The 14,100-nt window shown below is 47.8% G+C and overlaps 1 non-coding gene across 1 annotated transcript; it reads left to right on the top strand.

The window, feature by feature from the left end:
* Positions 1–4,779: 4,779 nt before the first annotated feature.
* Positions 4,780–4,852, top strand: TRNAG-UCC (transfer RNA glycine (anticodon UCC)). Its single transcript has one exon. It is a non-coding gene; the product is annotated as a tRNA-Gly (tRNA).
* Positions 4,853–14,100: the final 9,248 nt, after the last annotated feature.

The raw sequence follows: 14,100 nt of genomic DNA, 5'->3' as shown, positions 1-14,100 counted from the left end.
ACTGTCTTGTCTGTATTTTCCTCTCGTTCCCAAGAATATCATGAGAGGTTAGCATAGGAACTGGGGTCAGAAGACCTGGGTTTGGATACCACCCACCCTATTACGTCGCTGTGCAGCTCTTGCCTGCTTACTCAACCTCTCTGAGTCTTGGTTACCTCACTTGTAATCTGGGGTGAATTTCTCCTTGTAGGAGAAATTTGTAGGGACTGAAAGCATAAGATAAGGCAAGCGCTGTGCTGTGCTTAGTCACTCAGTTGTGTCCAACTCTGTGCAACCCCATGGACTGTAGCCCATAAGGCTCCTCTGTCCATAGGGATTCTCTAGGCAGGAATACTGGAGTGGGTTGCCATGCCCTTCTCCAGGGGATCTTCCCAAAACAGGGATCAAACCCAGGTCTCCTGCATTGCAGGCAGATTTTCTACCACTGAGCCAACAGGGAAGAAAGCCAAACACTAAGTACATGAAAAGGCACTTGATGGGAATTCCCTTGTGATCCAGTTGTTGGGACTCTGCCCTTCCATTACAGTGGGCCCAGGTTCAATTCCTGGTCAGGGAACTAGGAATGTGATTTCAAAAAAAAAAATTAGTGTCCTTTCAGAAACTCCCCGCACCCTCTTTTCACCCACTTCCTGGTTTAGGTGTCGAAGGGAGCGGAGCTTGAACAGAAAGCTTTTACACCTTCAGGTTTTCTAAGATGTGCGGTGCCTTCCTCCCCAACCCGGGGCGGATGTGTCTTGTACCAGCTCTGTGTCTCCTGCTTCCCAGGGAAAGTCAACACTGACCTCTGCCCAAGGCCTGGCTGTTACTGACGTCACCGTGGGCAGGCTGCGGTGGCCTGGCCTGAAACGTTCATGATTGCCACAGCCTGCCTGCTACCTCCTCCAAACAGAGAGTTTGCCTGCCACCAATGCTATCTTCTCCCAGCCCCTGTTTGCCTGCCACCAATGGTATCTACAGGCCTGCTTTCGGTCATTCTGAGACCCGAGCCGATGGAGCACCCAAAAGCTCAGACATTGCCTGTCACCAGAGAGTATACAACCTCAGAGAGGTTAAGTGACCTCTCTTAGAGAAAAGGGAGATTCTCACCCCTGCAATTAAATGCTGCAGCCCAAGAAGTGATACAGTGATACTCTGCCCTCATCTCATCGGCCAGAGTGATCCCAACCAACCACGTGGGGTTGGAAATATTTTCCACCCAAATGCCCAGAAGGTGAAAGTTTAAAAGATCTGGTGTACAGACCACTAATGGCTACCACAGTCGTATTTTTGTTATCTCCATTTTTATAGATGAGGCTATCAAGGCTCAGAGAAGTTAAGTGACTTGCCTGAGATCACAAAGCTAAGAAATAGCAGATCTGGGATTTACACCCAGTTCTATCTAACTCTGGAAACTAATATATCAGCCATTACCACTTATAAACCCTGAAGTATGACCTGTTCAACCATAAATTTGTACCTAAGACAAACACATTCTGGGAGTTCCCTGGTGGCCTACTGGTTAGGATTCCAGGCTTTCACTGCCATGGGCCTGGGTTCAATCCCTGGTTGGGGAACTAAGATCCTATAAGCTACTTGGTGTGGCCAAAAATAAAAGTTAAAAAAAAACATATTCAGGGAATTAGGCTGATAAAAGACATCTTTCTGAGGGGCTTCCCTGGCGGTTCACACAGTAAAGAATCCACCTGCAATGCAGGTGACCAGGTTTGATCCCTGGGTCAGGAAAATCCCTTGGAGAAGGAAATGGCAGCCCACTCCAGTATTCTTGCCTGGAGAATCCCATGGACAGAGGATCCTCGTGGGCTACAGTCCATGGGGTCGCAAAGAGCTGGACACGATTGAGTGATTTAGCACGTACACGCAAGACACCTCTTTACACACCTCCAGAAAGGGGGGGCATATCACCACAGTCACTTATACTTAAATTACACAAATAACAAGCAAAGGCAAATACTGAGCAAAAACAAATAGACCAAGTCCTATTCAAGACACATTTGCTTCGGCCCACACAGTATTTTATTTAATTGGAATATGTTGCCAATAATTAAAAATCAGGAGATTTCACTTTTTAAAAAATTCTCTTGAAATTTAAAAAAAAAACAAGAACAACACTGAAAGACCTGGTAACAAGAGCCTGCATTCCCATCAGATCAGGCAATCATCAGCGTGACTGAAGACAAAGCCAGGTTCTCAGATGACAGAGAGGCAGCCTGGACTGGAGTCTGCAAGGCAAGGTGTCAAATAACCCAGAACCCCAGATACAAAATGACGCTCTCTTTAACTACAGGTGTAACAGCCTCACTTTCACACTTTAACGTAATTTCATCAAAGTCTTAGCAATAACGGTGTCATCTGTACTTTTAAAAAGTGTTGAGAAGGTGTCACTTTGGAAATGCATATACCCACTAGCTCTCTTGTGAAGTTTTGGGCAGATAAAACCTTCTACCACTAGCTACCCTACCACTCAGAGACCAAACACCAGGCCTTCTGGGCCTATTGACATTGCTGCCTGGTTCTGTGGGCATTTTAGTCAAGGCTATAGTTTTTCCAGTGGTCATGTATGGATGTGAGAGTTGGACTGTGAAGAAGGCTGAGCACCAAAGAATTGATGCTTTTGAACTGTGGTGTTGGAGAAGACTCTTGAGAGTCCCTTGGACTGCCAGGAGATCCAAACAGTCCATTCTGAAGGAGATCAGCCCTGGGATTTCTTTGGAAGGAATGATGCTAAAGCTGAAACTCCAGTACTTTGGCCACCTCATGTGAAGAGTTGACTCATTGGAAGAGACTCTGATGCTGGGAGGGATTGGGGGTAGGAGGAGAAGGGGACGACAGAGGATGAGATGGCTGAATGGCATCACTGACTTGATGGACGTGAGTCTGAGTGAACTCCGGGAGTTGGTGATGGACAGGAAGGCCTGGCGTGCTGCGATTCATGGAGTCACAGAGAGTCGGACACGACTGAGCGACTGAACTGAACTGAACTGAACTGGTGGCTCAGACAGTAAAGAGTCTGCCTGCGACTCAGGAGACCTGGGTTCGGCCCCTAGGTCGGGAAGATCCCCTGGAGAAGGGAACAACTATCCACTCCAGTAGTCTTGCCTTGAGAATTCCAAGGACGGAAGAGTCTGACAGGCTACAGTCCACAGGGTCCCAAAGAGTCAGACACGACTGAATGACTAACACTTCCACTGATCTACACATACCATTTAAAGAAGCTAGTTTTACACAGAAGATATCCATCCAGTGATTCACCTGGGAGAACGCCCTCACCATGTGTGACAGCAACGCCTCCTGGGGATGTATGGTTTCACAGCTCACCTCTACTAGACATTACAGATACTTAGGTAAACTGCATCCTGAATGTTTGATCCAAGAGTACTTTGTGACCCGTTTGACAGTCTTTTCAGGACTTCCCTGGAGGTCTAGTGGCTAAGATGTGCTTCTACTGCAGGGGGCAAGGGTTCAATCTCTGATCAGGGCACTAAGATCCTGTATGGCATGTAGCGCAGCCAAAGAAAGAAAGGAAAGTCCTCTGTGTGACCATCATGAGGACCTATGAAATCAATGCAACAGGAATTGGAGTGTCTTTTGGAGAGAGGAGAGCAGGGGCACCAAGGGGTCAAAGTGACTTGCCTGCAGAACACAGCATGTCAGGGCCTCTTTGCAAACAGCTCTGGCTTCCAAACCTCCCTGGCTGCCTAATCTCTAGGTCTGATATCATGGAAGAAACCATGTCCTTCCCCCAAACAGTTGCAGCTGCCACAGCCAGAGACCACAGGGGCTGGGTCACCACCCTGTGACCAGAGACTCTTCGTGTCTTCTCTGGGAGTTCCTGTCCCCTAAAATGGAAGAAATTCCAGCAGCCCAGGGAAGAGCAGATGGGGCGGGCCATGGGCACAGATGGAAGATGCCAGAGACCAGAGCAACGTTCCACAGTTCTGAGAACCTGCCACAGGCCGGGCCACCACAAGGATGCTTTCCACGCCACACTATTCCAGCCCATCTGCTGAGATGTCTTCCCCGGAGGAACGGAAGTCCCATTTCATCATGGAAGTTGAGGGGGTGGATGAGAGTCAGTGTGCAGAAATGTGCATCGTGACTGATGTTGCTCAAACATCTGTCACTTAAAGTTGAAAACAAATATCTCCATCTCAAAGGACCCCCTTCGTCTTCAGCTGAGGACCTCTGGATGTTGTCAAGTTTGCTGCGGCTCGGGCCTCATGGCCAAAGTGCCTGTGAGATCTGGGAACGTTCACAACTCCAGACTCCAAGACACGGCCACTTGGCCTTCACCCTCTGGGGAGGCATGCCAGGCCTGGAACCCTCAGAAGCTGGCACCCGAGCCCTGGGAGAGAACAGTCTGAGAAACAGCCCCCACTGAAGCAGTGGCCCTTAGCCCTCCCTCTGGCAAAAGTCCTGGGCGGCTTCCTCCAGTCTCCTCTGCCCTCCCTTTGCAGTCTTGTTGTGGGTGTGAGAGAGCCAAGCACTATTTTTAGCATGTTTATTCTTACTCTTCTCCTTCCCTCCCGTTCTCAACCTCTCTGGAACGAGCCTAGATGTTCCCCCGCTAAGGGTTTTTCTGGCATCACAGGGCATGTGCTGGTGTGCGGGACCTCTTTCTGGATGGAGCTGGGATTGAGTTGGGAGTAAACAAACTTTTCAATCTCAGATGCTCCAGAATCAGGACCCATCTGTATATTTGCTTGAAAATGACGTTCCTCAAAGCTGGTTTCCCCAGCATGATTTCCAGAAAGGACACAAGACAGCAGGAGTCTCTGGACTTCCCTGATGGTCCAATGGTTAAGACTACACACTTCCAATGTAGGGGACCCAGGTTCAATCCCTGCTCAGGGAAGTTCCACATGTCACACAGTGCAACCGAAAAAATAAATAAAATAAAAATAAAGATGCACATACCTTTAAAAGGGGCTTCCCTGGTGGCTCAGATGGTAAAGAATCTGCCCACAATGTTGGACACCTGGAGTCAATCAGTGGGTCAGGAAGATCCTCTGGAGAAGGGAATGGCTACCCACTTCAGTATTCTTGCCTGGAGGATTCCATGGACAGAGGAGCCTGGCGGGCTACAGTCCCTGGGGTCGCAAAGAGTTGGACCCAACTGAGCAACTGACACTTTCAATTTACTTTCATACCTTTAAAGGTGGGGCGTAGCGGGGGCAGTATTTTCCTGGTGATCCAGTGATTAAGACTCTGATCTTCCAATGCAGGGTTCCCAGGTTTGATCCCTGCTCAGAGAACTAAGATCCTGCATGCCACATGGTACCACCAAAAATATATATGTATACATATATTTTTTAATTAAAAAAGAGAGAGTAGGAGTCTCTGACAAACAACAGTCATGAGTCCTGGTTAACTGGACCACGAGGAGATGCTCTGGGTGACAGATGAGCACGCATGCCCTGGACCCAGCTACTGAGCCTAAAATCTGGACTCTGACACTTAGCAGCCATAAGACCTTGGGTGTTTACTTGTCCTCTCTGCACCTGTCTCATCTGTAAAAAGATGGTGATGATAAGAATGTTCACCTGGGTTATGAGGGAAATGAGACGCCCTCGTACGAAGAGTTTAAAGCAGGGCATGGTACATAGGAAGCATTCAGTTCATGTTAGCAGCAGCCTGTTTCAGGAGATGAAACCAGTCCACCAGAGCCCGGCTCTGGGCCAAGAGTCCCCAGCATCTGCGATTTGAGTGAGGCTCAGGCCCGTCTCTGGTGGGGCGGGGTGGGGCTGGGGGGGTGGTCAGCCATGAGGCCTGGAGCCACCAGGAGCCACTCTCCAGACCAGGTTGAAGGCACTGTCCTGGAACCCGGGCCACCCAGATTGAAAGAATCATAGTTATTACCCGTCAGCCAATCCGGCCCTCTGTGGACATTGCTAATTAATAACTTTACAGACCCTGTAACTTCACACGAGAATACTGCAGAGCATTTTTTATGTGTAGAAACTCTTAATATGTACAATGGAGAAACACAAGGAGCACAGGTTATGCAGCGCTGATCTGTCGATCTTTCTTCTTTTTTTTTTTTCCACTCTTGAATGAAAAAAAAAAAACAAAAACAAAAAACAAAAAACGGACGTGGCTCAGGCCCCTCTCGACTGCCAGAAAGGCCCAAGTTGAGCCCACGTCTTTGAATACATAACCAGGAGCTGCCCTTCAGAGGGCGGGCCCATGGCGCCCCCTGGTGGCCAACGTCTGCACTTCCAGCATCTGGCGGGGCCCTGGGCGGGCTCTGGGGCTTCAACACAAGGTGGGGATGGGAGAGAGAAGGGAGGGGTGCAGAGCGAGGCAGCTGGGCGTGCGCGGGCTCTGCACTCTGCCCTCCTTCAATCACATCTCTTACGTTCACCACTCCCCCATCATTCGTTCGTTTATTCCACAAAGCCTTTGCGCACCCACTTTCCTGCCAGGCACTGTGCCAGACTCCAGGAATACAGCTGGTACCCCCTACAGACCAAGTACATGCCCTCAGGAGCTTAGAGTCTAAGGAGGGAGGCAGAGCGTGATTAAATGCTTACACACACACAAAAAGATCAAACTGCAAGGGCAAGACCTTGAGAGTGAAGAGCCAAAGGCAGACGGCCTCCCCTCAAGGGATCACCCAGGAAGCAAAAAAGACGAAGTAAGGAATGTGTTTCAGTTTCCCCACTGGTAAATCCGGCCTGATTCTCCTGCCCCGGCCACTCCACGAGTGCTCTGAGTGTTCCATGGCAAGGGCAGGGGGGAAAGGGAGGTTTTATAAACTGTAGCGTGCCTCCTGCCACCTATCTCTTCACCCACCTGTGCCCCCACCGTAATTCCCCACACAGCCAATCAGCGATCACCTTGCTGCCCAGCTTAAAACGCTCCAATGACTCCCACTATACTTAAAATCCAAACTCCAGGGCCCTGCCGGATTTAGCCCCCGCCCAGTTCTACAGCCTCCTCTGCCTCTGTGTTGGGTACACTCCAGCCACGCCCCATTCATTTCCTGTCTGTCTGCTGCTACCTCAGGACCTTTGCACGTGCAGACCTTCTCGATTCTTAAAGGGCTCTTTTTCCTTCAAATCCTTTGGGAAACAGCATAAATAGCCCTTCTCAGAGCATATCTAAGTAGCACCCTTCTCATCTAAGTAGCACTCCTGCCCCCCCCCCCCCACAACAAACACTTCCTCTCCTCATGTCATCTGTTTTACTTCTTTCCTGGCACCTGTCACTTCTGGTGTTATCTTACTCACTTACTTGTTCACTGTTGCCCCCATTAGAATATAAACCACGGGGCAGGGACCTCTCCTGCTTTGTCCACCACCATACACACACACACACACACACACACAGTTTGTGATTGGCCTGGGTCTTCCTCGCTGGCTTTCTCTAGTCGCAGGCGAGCAGGGCTTCTCTTTGCAGAGCACAGGCTCTAGGGTGCAGGGACTCAGTAGTCGTGGTGCGTGTGCTTATTTGCCGCACAGCAGGTGGAATCTTCCCGACCAGGTGTCACACCTGTGTCCCCTGCATTGGCAGGTGGATTCTTATCTATTTACCGCTAGGGAAGCCCCCAACCGCTGTGTTTCTGAGGCAGATAGCACTGGTACTCTCACAGATCCAAACAGATCCCTTTTGACTGTTTCTGTGTTCCCCCTGGCTTCTGGGTACTTTCCCCCCAAAGCCCAGTGCCTGCTGGTCTTCCTTGAAAAACTACCCTCTCTGGCTGCTGGACCCCAGTTTGCCTTCCTGGGACACCCCTTGGCCAGGAGTCTCTGTGTCAGCATCTCCAAGCAAGACAACTCCCAATGTGTGTACTCAAGCACCTGACACACAGTTAGCACCCAGAAAATATTAGCTGAATGAATGTATCCATCTACATAGCCCTTTGAGAGAGACTCCCTCTCAGTGCCCGCCCAGTGCTCTGCACACAGTAGGTATCTAATAAATGCTTGCTGGAGGCTCAGTAGCTGAGATCTTTCACAATAGTCCTGGACCCTGTATGTTCACACATTCATTTCTATTCCACCTTCATAAGGCTTCTCAGGAATTCATAGAGCAACAATCTTTACTCACAAGGGCAGGAAACTCAAGGTTCAGAGAGGTTACAGTTCTCCAAGGCTGCCCAGCAACGGGTACAACTGAACTCGTGTGCGGGTGACCTGCCTCCAAGATCAGAGCCCTTTCCTCTTCATGTTAAGGAAGCATGAATATCCCATGAACCTAGTTTTATTTTAGGAGTCTCACTCTTGCTCAGAGGAAACTTGGAGGTCAAGACCCCTTTGAAAATCTGAAGAATATTAAGGAATCGCTTCCCAGAAAATATGGTTTTTCCAGTTGTCTTGTATGATGTGAGTTGGACCATAAAGAAGGCTCAGTGATGAAGAATTGATGCTTTTGAACTGTGGTGTTGGAGAAGACTCTTGAGAGTCCCTTGGACTACAAGGAGATCCAACCAGTCAATCCTAAAGGAAATCAACCCTGAATATTCATTGGAAGGACTGATGCTGAAGCTGAAACTCCAATACTTTGACCACCTGATGCAAAGAACTGACTCACTGGAAAAGACCCTGATGCTGGAAAAGATTGAAGGTAGGAGGAGAAGGGGACGACAGAGGATGAGATGGTTGGATGGCATCACCGACTCCATGGACATGAGTTTGAGCAAGCTCCAGGAGCTGGTGATGGACAGGGATGCCTGGCATGCTGCAGACCATGGGGTCACAGAGTCGGACACGACTGAGCGACTGAAACTGAGGCATAAAATGAAATTTCTGGAGGTTGCAAGTTTCTGAAGCCAGACTGTGACCTGCCGAGGTCCAGCCCCGGCTGATCCAGGGTATTCGAAGCAGGGATGGCGTCGGCGACCTATTTATTTATAAATATTTATCAAAGATATAAAGAGTAATAGAATGAGGATAGCTCAGTAGGAAAATTCAGTGGAGAAAAGAGGCTGAGTAGCTTGGTTTATGTGGGAGACCAATAAAACTTCAAGACAAGAAGTTTGCACCACTTACGTAGGCCGCAGGCGTCCTTCCGTTCTCCCGAAGGAGAGGAGACACTGAGGCCTCCCTGGTCAGATCTTAGAAGCCCAGGCATAATTAGCAAGCATGGTGGGTTCCGCGCTCCAGATGGAGACTCAGCCAGAATTTGAGAAAGAGAGCAACATGGGGAGACCAAGTTTCGGTGAACAAGGCCCGCACTTTATTTTCCACAGTAGTTTTTATACCTTAAGTTGTGCATAGAGGATAATGGGGGAAGGGGTGGAGTCATGCAAGGACAGCAGTTCCTGGTTCTACTCGAAGCCAGGCTTTCAAACTTATCATATGCAAAAGTTCAGGTGATTTACATCATCTTCTGGCCAGGAGGCCTGTTAACATTTTAAGAAACTTATTTTTCTCTAAAGGTGATTATTCCAAAGTCAGGCACCAGCCTCCAAAAAGCATTGGACAAAGCTGCATTCCTATAGGGCAAAGGTGAGGTGGGCTCAATCAAGAAAAGAATTAACTCAAGGGTCCAAGGTTATAAACATTGAGGCTACTACTTACATTTCTATACACCCATTGTATCAATCAATACACTGCCAAGGACACAGTAGGCAAGGAGTATGGAGACTTAGCAGCAAACATTGGCCCAATAAGTGAAAAACCCTTCACCAATACAATTTCTAATCAATCTTTTAACTACTCAAAGGAATCTGTGTTTAGACAGTTTAGAACATCTCCTGCCTCTCACAGTTGGGAGGCTCTGAACAATCACATCTGGCCGGAAAAACCTATTCAGGCAGGCTAGAGGATTGCCAAAGGAGTTTGTAGGTTAAACACTGTCACACCCAGGAATTATTAACTGGAGCTGTAAGCTAACTCTTTTTTCAGAGAGAGGTCATGGGGGACAGCCCCCCGTAAAGTCAGAGGTGTAGGTGAAAGCACAAAGCAGAAAGTAGGCAGACTCTGGTTTTGGGGGTAGATTCTCAAGAACTTCCAGGGGGACTCCTGAGGCTCGAGCCCGCCTTTGCGTAGGCCGAGCCTCCTTCCTCATGACCTTTGCCATGGGCGGAGCTCCTCACGCTGGCTCCTGGCAGTGATAGACTTCCAGCTGAGCTATTCCAGATCCTGAAAGATGATGCTGTGGAAAGTGCTGCACTCAATATGCAATATGCAGTCAATATGCAATATGCCGGCTCCCGGCAGTGACCCCTGCATTTCTCCCCTTTCATTGTAAGGAATTTAAGAGGTGATCTCAGCACCTCTGAGAATGAGAACCCAGACCTCCTAACCACCTGTGTGCGCAGCTCGCCCTCCAGTGGCCAAACCTGTAATTGCCCAGAAGCCCAGCATCACAGCCTGAAAAGGGGAAGGATTTTCCTATCAGCCTGCGAGAAGGGGATTGACCCTCCAGGTGGGGAAAAACCCAGTAAGGATTTAAACAAAAGATGAGTGTGGTGATAGTTTACATTTCAGGAGGGCCTCTCAGGGCTTGCTTGAGGAAGGGACCGCACAGGACAAGCGTGGTACCCAGATGGACCAGGCTGCCACAGCCTCCTCCAGGCGAGAGACCCCAGGGGCTCTGGAATTGGAGGGTTGAACGCAGGGTCCCCAGCCCTGAACCCACAAATCGGGTCCACCCGTTTTTTTGAGCTCCGCACTGACTTTGCCAAGAAGGTATTCTTCTTCTTCTTTTTTTAAATACTAGGAAAACCACCCTAATAGCTTCATTCTCAGTGTGTAGCAAACACTCCATAAATATTGGTTGAAAGAGTGACCATCTGAATGAGCAAAGGAATACATGGGAATGTGAGTAACCATCTTGGTTAAAACTAGTTTCTGGTGAGGTGGCAGGGCTTACATTACAGGCTCTCGGGGTTTAGGGACTCCAGTAACTGGGGTTAGGACTTCCAGTATTCTAGAACATTCTAGTATCGTCTAAGGTACAGACACAGCAACTCAGGAATCCCAAGCAGGGGGTTGAGGGGGGAGCTGAGTGAGCACAAGAGATCAGGGAGGCTTCCTGGAAGAGGGGACATGGCTGGAATTGAGTCTTTGATGATGGCCAGGACTGAGCCAGACACTTATTCCTCAGGCAGAGTGAGTGGTAAGAGGAGGAAGTGGAGGACACAATAAGGCACAGTATAGAGTTCCTGAATTAGGCAGGTCTGGTGGTACCCGGATGAACACCTTTAAGCTTTAATAGTTAAGTATTTTTTAATATATTTTCCGATTGTGGTGCTGTTGATGTACAATATTATGTAAGCTTTAGGTGTACAACACAGTGGTTCACAATTTTTAAAGGTTATATTCCATTTATAGTTATTATCAAATATTGGCTATATTATCAAATATTGGCTATATGTACAGTATATCGTTGCAGCTAGTTTTTTTATACATAATAGTTTGTACCTCCTAGCTCCCTAACCCTATCATGCCCCTCCCCCGCTTCCCTTTCCCCACTGGTAACCACTGGCTTGTTCTCCACATCTAAGAGTCTGTTTCTTTTTTGTTATATTCACTAGTTTGCTTTATTTTTTAGATTCCACGCAGTTACGTCTTTGTTGGTGGCTCAGAAAGTGAAGAGTCGGCCTGCAATGCAGGGGACCCGGGTTCGATCCCTGGGTCAGAAGCTCCCCTGGAGAAGGGAATGGCAACCCAACTCCAGTACTCTTGCCTGGAGAATTCCACAGACGAGGAGCCTGGCGGGCTAAGGTCCATGGGGTCGCAAAGGGTTGGACACGACTAAGCTACTAACAACAACAACAAGAAAAATGTAACTTGCCTGTTGGACCCACAAGTTCAGATAAAACTTTTTAAAAGAACAAATTTTTTTAAAGAAAATTTCTTTTAAGTCAAAAAGTGGATCAAATTGAAGAAAAATATTGTTAGCCAAGTCATATTGTAGGCGGGGTGGGGTTACAGTGTAAAGTGAGAGGGTAGGAATAAAGCCTGAGTCAAAGGCACTCCAAGAACTCCCGAGGCCCTGGCCGTGTTAAAGCCTGATGCCGTGTCTCTTAAGGTGGCCTCGAAGCCCATCCTCCCCCTGTGAGGCCAGAGGGCAATTCCTCTCTGAATCCTCAATGAAGTCAGTGGCTGGGTTTAAGGACCAAGCTTGTACCAAAAAAACAAATTAGCTTGAACTTTACCAAGATATTCAGAAGCAAGACGTTCACATAATGATATGCCTGGAGGCTAATTCACCTCTTCCATCCTGTGATCACTTGGGGACACACACACACACACACACACACACACACACGGCAGAATGGTTTGTGGAGACTGTCTCTTTTTTCCTTCATGAGCATGCAGGGCTGAACGCAAAAGTTGCAAGTGTCTGTGATGAGGCTTGGACACGGGGAAGTCAGCAGTCTTCTCAGTGGTCCTCAAACTCAAGCTGAGGAACACTTGTCACCTGTGAGTCTCCCCAGAAGCAGGCAGCAAGCTCTCTTCCCTGGGCCCCTTCACAAGCTCCTCACTCTGAAGCAGGCAGGTGCAGCCCTTCCCGGCCATTCAGCCCCCACCAGAGGCACACTCTCAAATACTGGTTTCGAGAACTGATCTAAAAGACTGTGTAACCCTTTTGCAAGTCGGTGGTTTCCACTTTGTAGCCTTCTACGAATGTGAAGAAAGGTCAGATGGAGGTGTCAGTTGATAGATCACTAAAAATACTTTTTGGATGATAGATCACCACCCTATTTTTGCCCATTACTCAGCAGTCTAAAAATTGAGTGAAGGACCTCCTGTATAGCATGAGGAACTCTGCTCAATACTCTTAATGATCTACATGGAAAAATAATTTGGGGAAAAAAAATGCGTGTATGTGTGTGTATAACTGAATCACTGTGCTGTACACCTGAAACTAACACAGCATTGCTAATCAACTGTGCTCTAATCTAAAATAAAAATACCCTCATCTTTTAAAAATAAAAAAATGTAAATAAAAGAATTGAGTGACTCTGCTATCAGAATATTCCTTCTACTTCCAGCTATTTATTCATGTAAACAAGGCTTCTCTGCACTTATGCAAAACAAGAATAGGATTGATGACAAAATTGGTCCCATTCTGGCAGTCGCAGTCATTCATGGATACATAAATTAGCTGAGAGTGAAGAGGAAACCACCATCTCATTAGCAAATGTACTTCCATGCAAATAAAAATCACAAAAAAATGTGATACCACTACAAATGATAATGATTTTTTAAAAACCCAGAAGTACCAAGGTATACCTAGATGGTGGGAATGTAGAACGGCGCAGCTACTGTGAAAAAGGTTAAACACAAACTTATGTGTTACCATGTGACCTAGCACTCTCATGCCTACCTATTTTCCTTAAGAGAAATGAAAATCGGGAATTCCCGGGTGGTCCAGTAGTTAGGACTCTGTGCTTCCCCTGCTGTGGGCCCCAGTTCAATCCCTGGTTGGGGAACTAAGATCACAAGAGCAAAAAAAAAAAAAAAAAAAAGGAAAAGAACAAATATATGTTCACACAAAAACCTGTATTTTCGTGTTTGTAGCAGCATTCTATGCATAATCACCAAAAACAGGACATATGTGAAATGTCCTTCAACTCACAAATGGTTGGAAACCTGTGGTACGTACCTATGAGGGAATTCTACTCAAAAATCAAAAGGTGGGTCAAAAGATGGGGTGGGGATAATGGTTCACATGGATGCTATTCTTTCTTAAGGGGAACTGAATTCATGCAGAATTTATATAAAATGTTAAATATACACAAGTTGGAATTCTTAAAACAGTGGAAAGGCAGGCCTGCAGCCCAGTCTCTGAGAGGCACTCATGGCAGTAACGAGAAATGAGATACTGGCTAAAAAGAGCCTGGGGCTTCCCAGATGGCGCTAGTGGTAAAGAACCCGCCTGCCAAAGCAGGGGATGCAAGAGATGCAGGTTCAATCCCTGGGTTGGGAAGACCTCCTGGAGGAGGAGATGGCAAGCCGCTCTAGTATTCTTGCCTGGGAAGCCCCATGGGCCAGAGGAGCCTGGCAGGCCACAGTCCATAGGATCGCACAGAGTCAGACACAACTGAAGTGACTTAGCACTCGAGAAGAGCCTAGAACTTCCAAAGGAACCGCACCCCCTCGCCAACCCAGCCTCCCATAAACAGGCTGTTACAGACTCAGGCAA

Source organism: Bos javanicus, chromosome 17 (genome assembly GCF_032452875.1).
Source record: "Bos javanicus breed banteng chromosome 17, ARS-OSU_banteng_1.0, whole genome shotgun sequence".
Taxonomy (NCBI): domain Eukaryota; kingdom Metazoa; phylum Chordata; class Mammalia; order Artiodactyla; family Bovidae; genus Bos; species Bos javanicus.
The sequence above is the reverse complement of the archived record's forward strand: the minus strand, read 5'-3'. Positions and strand labels throughout refer to the sequence as shown.